The sequence below is a fragment of the Prionailurus viverrinus genome, chromosome B4 (genome assembly GCF_022837055.1).
Source record: "Prionailurus viverrinus isolate Anna chromosome B4, UM_Priviv_1.0, whole genome shotgun sequence".
In the NCBI taxonomy this organism is placed as follows: domain Eukaryota; kingdom Metazoa; phylum Chordata; class Mammalia; order Carnivora; family Felidae; genus Prionailurus; species Prionailurus viverrinus.
The window spans coordinates 29,717,850-29,726,840 of record NC_062567.1 but is presented as its reverse complement, the minus strand read 5'-3'; positions in this window follow the sequence as shown (position 1 = coordinate 29,726,840).

Here is an 8,991-nt window from a genome sequence, read left to right as displayed (position 1 = left end):
AAATAGAAATAAGTAGGGGCACTTGGGTGGCTCAGTCATTTAAGTATCAGACTCTCAATTAAGGCTCAGGTCATGATCTCATGGTTTGTGAGATCAGGCTCCATGTCAGGCTCTGCATTGACAGCACTGAGTCTACTTGGGATTCTCTCCCTCTGTCTCTATCTGCCCCTCCCCTGCTCATGCTCTCTCTCTCTCAAAATAAATAAAAATAAACTTTTAAAAATTAAAACAATAAAATAAGTACACTACATCATATTCATACACTCAGATCTAATAAGACTGATTCACAATTACTCACAAATCTTGTACATTAATTTGAAACAAGATCAATGTATTTAATAAATGGAAGCTGATTTACATTAATCATCATGTGGGAAAGTATGAAATAACTATAATTGGAAAAATGAAGTAAACATTTATATATGAGATACATAAACATACATATATATCTACCTATATATACATTTATATATATAGGTAGATAGATATAGATATATATATAGATATATATATAGATAAATATAGATAGATTATAGATATAGATAGATGATAGAGATATATATAGATATAGATAAGATATAGATAGATGATATAGATATAGATATAGATATAGATATAGATATAGATATAGATAGATATCCTGATACACACACACACATACACACACACACACTCCTTAACAATTACCTTACATTTTTCATTCCTCCAATTATTCCATGGAATCATTTCCACTGTCCCCTTCCCTTATACATCAATAACACAGCAAAAGACATAGTTAATAGATAATTATGTTTCCTAGGATTTTTGCTTTTGCAGCTGATGGACCTCATCCTATTTTATATTCCCCAACTCATAAAGGTTCTAGACATATTATTCATAATTATGTCTATTCATACCTTTATTGAAATGACTATTATTAGATCATTAGGGAAGCATATCTCTTAAAAATACTTATCTTGTAGCACATATATTGGCATACCACTAGAAACAGTATGAGCAGAAAAATAATTTGTACAGCAAATAAGAAAAATCACTTACATTACACAAATTTTAAATATTCAAATCAAATGACCTATAAGCTTACCTTATTCTACTTTCCTACAATGATACCCATCATACTGAATAAAATACCCATCATACTGAATAAAACACATTTCACATATCATGTTCAATAATTTATTTAGCTTCATAACACACCAATACACACACATATATATACATATCACCCTTCCTAGTGTATAATTTTGAATTCAACTGAATTAAAGTTAATGTGATAAAATTGTACATATATCCATACACACAAAGCTTAAATAATTATCTATACACCAGTGTTACAATTACTCCAAGCATTCTGATGAAAGAATTTATAGTTTTACAGACGCTGCCTAAAATTTAGGTGAAAGATACACTATAAAACCAATACCATAATTGCTGGGGGGAAAATTAGTGTGCAGAATAGCTTTCCATCTATACCTCTCTTGTGATCATTTTAGTAGACAACCTAAACATCAATCCAAGAGTCCTTTCTCTACATATTGTTAAGTGTTTTCCAGTGCTAGAACACTTCTTTGAATCAATGTTCAGGTAAGACCCTCATGCTTCTCAATGGTTTTGTCTGATCGTTGAATACCCACAGAGTGTGGCCTTTTGTTGTCTTACCATTAGAAAGTAAGTGTAACATCCATAACCAGTGACAGTTGCCGTCCCTATCAGATCTCTTTCACTATCTTTTGAGGTAGGGGAGAGGTCACCAAGTGTTACATGTAGAAAATAGAATTCCTATTCTACATTGTTTTAAAGCTTTCCTCACTTGTAACAAACACTTTAGTATCTTTTAGCTTCTCTAGTAGCACTAACTCTCTTGATGTTTCTTTAAAAGAGGTATTCTCAGATTACAATCAGCTTTTTCAGTGTCTTCACCAAAAGAAGTGAAAGGAATTAGATAGTGAATACCATACAGTTTTGTGGATATCTCCTGGACTGCTGACATGATACAAGCATTCTCTGCTCAGATCCAGCACATACCATGTGTATACCTCTGAGACCAGCAGCTCAAATCAGAAAAGCCCCTAATCTAGGTTTCAGAGCTTGTTCCTTTCAGTTATAATAAATTATAATTGAAGAAGTGCAATATTAAAGATAATTATAACATACCATCCTTCCTCTGTTATTCTCTTTGAAATAAACATACAGAAACACACTTCATATTTTAACAACAAACTCATCTCCTCAAAACACATGTTTCAAATGCTTCTCTAGGATATCCTGAGAAATGGTGATGCCATTTACTGAAAGGTCTGACCTGACATTGAAGAATAGCATAGATCATGGAAATCATAGCCATTTCAACATATTATGTTCACCTAAGGTGGCCTTTTATCCAGATACTACACATCTATGAGACAAGTAGATTAAAGGGACTTGTAATATGGAAAGGGGACTGCCTTGGCAGACAACCTAATAACATTCCACTTATCTTTCTGTATTTGAAGTTTTCCCAGATATACACTTCTCTCATTTAACAAATAATCATTGAGTGACTACTCTGTGTCAGGCAGTGCACATTCTGAAGATGCATAGGGAGCAAAGACAGAAATAGTCCCTTGCACAAGAAGATCACTGGTGCCCTAGTGACAAGGCCACTCCATTAGGGTGCTCTGATGAGGCAGTGCTGAACATGAGCATCACCATGGGACACACCCAATTTTCACACTGAAGCCCATCTGAATGAATCTGGCTCATCAGCTGGGAAATCTGGTGTCAAGAGACTTTAATAAAAACATCAAAATACAAACTTTGCAAATATTTTTCTCTCCAAAAGCTGCCTGTCAGACAATTTCTATAAAGTTCTAGCAAATCCCAGAAACTAGAGATAAATAATTTTCCCATGAGATTCATAAATTATGAGAAACATTAAACTCAAGAAACTGCCAAGTTTCCAAAAGTTACATGTTTTTCTAAGCTTTATCTGAAATTCTGGTCATACCATGAGGCCAGTTAGGAAAAAAAAAAAAAAAAGTAACAAATCCATGAACCTTGCATGTCATAGCTGTCTAATATTCCCAATAGAATTCTTAGACAGGACTACATTTTGTTTTTAAGTAGTACATGTAAAGTTAACCACTTGTATTTACCTTTAATCTGCTTTAAAGATAAACCTTGGACCTAAGGTTGAAGGTTGGGTTCTCTCCTTATATCCCACGGCATGCTGGACTTCACCCTGAGTGGCTTCAGCCCCCAAGCCTGTGGCAGCCAGCTTTCCTGCTTGTCCCCTCCACAGTCCAATCTCTTTATGAAGACAAGGTCCATGTATCCCTTGGTCACCGCTGTACATCCCAGTGCTTGGCAAATAGAAAGTACTCATAAATATTTTTGAATAACTGAATAAATAACAAATTAATGTGAACCTTATTTAAAAAAATATTATATAGGTATCTATGATAGGAATCTATCTTACTCAAATAAAATTTATTTTGTTTAAAATATCCTTACAAGTTTATTTTCATCCTCATATCTATAAGGTATTATAGTCAAGATACTTTCTAGATCAAATCCTGCTTGAATCAGTGACTTCAACTTCTCTGCTACTTCAAGGTAGTTGCTGTTAGAGTACTATGAGCATAAAACAAGAAATACTGTAAAGTATTGAGCCCAATACTCTGTTAGATGCTCATTTTGTTTGCCAATTCTATTTTCATTAGCAAAATAGAGCATAAATTGGTATTCCACCATACAGGGAAACAGATCTTTGATCCACACCATTCATTGCTGTTTGCAGCACTCTTAGGGGTTTTGCCTCAAAATTAAACATGGGACTATGCCTAAAATAAGGCATATTTTTTTTCTTTCTTTGTCTACTCAGGTGAAGTTGTTGTTTTAGAAGCAGCAACAGACTTTAACAGAACAAATATTCCTATAACTAGCCCCTCCTCCAATTTCTGCATCGCATATCGACAGAAACCCAAAATCAACAAAACGATAATAATCAACTTTACCTGAATCACAAAATGCCATGATATACATAACATGCATTCCCTCACAGCTGGCATTTATGTAATGTTGGTGAGTGCAGCCCTTACACAGGATAGTTTAATAATTCCACATCTGGAAAATGTATACACAAAGATGTTAAATATGATGGTGTTTAATACAGCAAAAATATTTAAAATCTAAACCTCTATTATTTGACTACATTAAGAATTTAACAAAACCATCCTTCATACAAGGCTTCAGGATTTTTAATTGATTTATTATAATCATATATATGTTTAATATCTATAATGGGGAAGTCTGTATCTTCCTATTAGGAATGTATTTAAAACTATCTAGGTAATGAACAAACATGAGAAAAAGAAAGAGAGAAAGCAATAAAATAGTTTCTGGAAGGATGTTCAGCAGAATACTAACTTAGAGCTGTTCATATTTTTAAATTATATAACATTATAGTGTTTAAGTTATTAAATTTATGTATTGTCTTTTCTGTTACACAGACAAATTTAGAAACCATTGATACATAGGAAAAGATCTTCACATGTCCATCTCTATACAACTTATTTCAGGGCAATGATCATTATTTGTTGGATAAATATAAACATATAAAATAAATGAACAAAATATTGAACAGAATCATAAAAATATCATATATTTTATCTGGAGAAAAAGCAATGAATTTGAAGCCTTGGTAAATAATAAATCTTGACAAGAACATTATGGGCCAAGATCCCCTTTCCACTGAGAAAAGAAACAGCCAAACTAAGCTAGTTCTTGAATAAAGTTTAGAACTTGACAGAGTTGTGTTTTGCATCCTCCCTTTTTCCTCCATGTCAGTTTCACACTTGAACACTCAGGACTCTCCTATTCTCTCCCACTTTTAACAAAACCTGCTTTCAGGAAATTATTAGATATCTGTTATGTATATGTTGACATGAATTCAGTTCATTATTTCTCCTCCCAGGTGTCTTGGTGAGGTTTTAGGTTGGCTAATCTCCTTTTGCTTTGTAGTCAGGTTCTTCAGTCATCAGACTCCAAAATGATGTCTATGATCCTAAGATGTACAGTTAACTGATGCAACTTGCTTAGAATGCATCATTTTATGCATCAATTCTATGTTTGAAATGGATGTGAGGAGTTGGCTTTTAGTTATGTGTTCAAAAAGGATTGGTAGGTTATGGGCTGTGCATGTGTGCAGCCTCAGCATCAGTACTTAGACCCCACTGATGAGAAGAAAACAGTTCAATAAGTACCTAGGTTATTCCTGCAGATGATATTGGCTGGTTTGATCCCCGATGCTTGGCCATTCTCTCCCAATTAGGAGTATATCCAGCTCGCTCTATGTGAGAGAAGGCCCAGTGACTGTGTCTCAAGGCCCACTTAAGACTGCAGGACCTACATCAGGTCCTAGATTGCTGTCTCTGCTGGGTCCCACTGGTGGAAGAATTGCTCCTCCTTTGACAACCAAGACCTACTTTATATGTGGACCCTTTCAGGATGACTGCACCGGACTCTTTCCTCCCTCTGCATACACAGAATCTAATAAAGAGTTGAGAAACCAATTCTTTGGACTTGCCTCTTTCGCAAGACACAAGTACAACTTGCCTGTGCTTTAGTCTTATTCTGTGAGACTGTATCTTCATGTAAAGGCTCATGTATTTAAAGGAAAAATAAACTGCTTTTTCTCTACTTCTTCCACTAGTGTACTGTGAAAACTATGGAATGAAATGTTTTTAAAATTCATCACCAGTGACCAGGATCTTGCCTCAGCACCTTTGGACTTGCTATTCTCAATCCCAGACTGTTTTTCCCCAAATATCTGCTACTTATCTCCAAGTTTTTACTCAAATGTCATCCTCTCACTGGAGCTTTTCATGAGCATTCTATGTAAATCTGCAGCCCCTTAACCACTAGGATTTCTTATTTCCCTTTTCCTTCCTTAATTTTCTCCAAGCACTAATTAACATGTTACTTCTTCTATATCCATTTTATTTATTGACTATTTGCCTTCAGTGAAACATAGACTCCATTATGGTGTACCTTTTTGTTGTTTCCATCTACTTCTGTGAACTCAGTGCCTAAATTTGTGTCTGCTACATAGTAGGTATTCAATACATGTATGAAATAAATTATTGTACAAATATTTTATAATTATTACAATAGTTATTGGTGTAGGGTTTTGTGAGAGAGGAAGTTAAGTCCGTTGAGAGGGGCAGAGAAGGCTTCACAGAGGGTGTAACAATTGAGGATGGATGATTGGCACAAAGCAGTCAGGCAGAGAGGCTGGTGAAGAACATCTGGCAGAGAGTCAGCATGGTAGTGGCTTTGAGGCCAGAATTATGTGGTCTAAGACCTGACAGAAGATAGGTGCTACTGGAGAAAAGCAAAGCAGAGGGTGGTCTGAATCTGGATGAATGTATCAAGAGTCCAATCGTTAAGGGTACGGGAGCCATGTAGGCATCTTGGATTTTATCCTAAGAGGAGGGGCCAGTTAACCATTTTAAGTAGAAGAGTGGTGTGATTATATTAGTGTTTTAGAAAATTTATTTTAACTCTAGTGTAGAGAATGATTAAAGGGGGGCAAGATCAAGTAGGAGGTCTCTACTCTCATGAAGCCTATATTCTCAGGAAGACAGGAAGTTATACATAATCAAATATTGTATTTCATCAATTCAAAGCACTCATTTTTCCACATTTCAAAATTTCTGAAATGGGAATGTATTACAACCAACAGTGTCTTAGATGTGATAAAGTATGGTGAACAAGAAAACAGGAGATAATGATTTGAGGAAAAACATAATGACATGACAGAGAGTGACTATAAGACCCCTTTGGGATGAGTGGTCAGGCAAGGCCTTTTACATCCTGAGGTTTAAACTGAGATCTAATTGACCAAAAAGAGCTCTCTGTAGCAGATGTAGGAAGAAAACATACAAATCAGAAGGGACAATTAGTATTATGACCCAGGGATAGGAATAAGGTTGGTGTGTAGCAGTTCTCTACTGCTTAGTGACTTAGTGACAACACATCATGTGTTTGTCACAGTAGGTTAGCAGTTTTGGCTGGGCTCAGCTATAGCACTGCATCCCATGACCACTGAACTCACTCATGTATAGGGCTCACTCCATGTCTGGAGATTGAGTGAAGGTTGGCAGAGATAATGAAGGAAACTGAGCCATGTGTTGTTCATGAAACAGCAGGGTAATTCAGGCTTCTTCCACAAGCACCCAAGGAGAAAAAAATTTCCAATGTGTAGTGTTTCTCAAGCCTCCTCTTATGTCAATTTTGTTCTTGTCTCATAGGTCAAAATAAGTCACAGGATCAAGTGTCACAGAAGAACATGAATACAGGGAAAGGTGACTTATTGGGACCCTTTCTGTGACAATATCCCACAGTGAGTTTGAGGAACAGAAAGAAGGCTAGTGTAACTGAAGCATAATCAACCAACAGAGAGTGGTGGGAGATAATGTATTAAAAAAGGAAGGTAATTAAGATTCAAATCATATAGGCTCTTATAATCCAGAAAAGGTCTGACTGTTTTCAAAGTGAATGGAGAGACACCATAATGTTCTAAGCAGGGAAATAATTTGATTTCATGTACATAGTTCATTCTAGCTACTTATAATTCATAATTATAGATGTACATTATTTAATAGGATGAGAATGTAAGCAGGAAGCCAGGGATCCTGGGAAGAGACAATTGTGGTGTGCATAAGGGAGGTGGCAGTGAGAGACGTGGATGAACAGAAGATCCTGAGGAGGTAACATTAAGACCTTGGTTAGATCTGGAGCATAAAGACCACTGGGAGCCTTGGTCTCTTCCTAGTAACTCATCCTAGTTCCTGCAGCTCACATGGTTCCCAGGACCCATGAAAGGCCTTATTCAAAGCTAGCACCTAGTACATTTGCTAAACAAATAGATTAGCAGGTTAATCACCCCTTTGATTTTTAGCATCAACTGCAACTGCCTAGACACAGGCAGAGGCTGCTAACTAATTTAGGATTTTCATCCCATTCTGGGATGTTTTGCTGCTATCTTTACTGTACTATTTGTCTTTTGCTGTGTAGCAAATTACCTCAAAATATAGTGACTTACAATAAGAAACACTTATCATCTCACAGGAATCAGGATGGTTCTGACTCAAGGTCTCTCAGGAGACTGCAGATAAGATGTTGACCAGGACTGCAGTCATCTGAAAGCTTGACTGATTTGGAGAATCCCCTCCTAAGGCAGCACACTTACAGAGCCAGCAATTTGGAGCTGAAAGCTGGCAAGAGGTCTGTTTCTCCCCGATGCTGGCTTCTCCATGCAGACCTCTCAGACTACTTAGACATCATCACAACATGGCAGCTGACAGCAAAAGTCTCCTCTTTAGGACCTAGTCTTGGAAATTACACATCATCACTACAACCACATTCTATTAATTATGAGTCACTAAGTTCAGTCCACATCCAGAGGGAGGACAATCAGTTTCCACTTTCTGAAGGGAGATGAATCAAACAATTTGTGGGAAGATTATAAAACCACTATACTACTAATAAAAATCACCATCTTTAGAGTAACAGATATCAAGAACTGAGCTTGCTATTTTTTATATACACTGTCTTTTATATATTTATTATATACACTCTCTCACCTTTACTTTAAAACTTGTACCTTACAGATGAGGAGACTAAGGCTCAGAAGGTTTACTGAGTTGTCTAAGATATCAAGGCTATAAAGTAATAGAACTAGGACTCTGAATCCAGTCAGTATGATCTCAAACTGGTTTCTATTTTATACCCCCACTGGGCCTTCACCCTTTCTCCCAACCACATACAGAACCTTAAGGAAAAGCTTGGCAATTCAGAAAACTAATCATGTATAATGCTTCATCTGTTTATTTTAAAACATCTGCTGCACTGAAGCACTGACACCTTTCTTAAAAACATAAAAGGATATTAATTTGAATCTCTCCAGAATTGTGATAATGATTAAGATGAATAATTTAAACTTTTAAA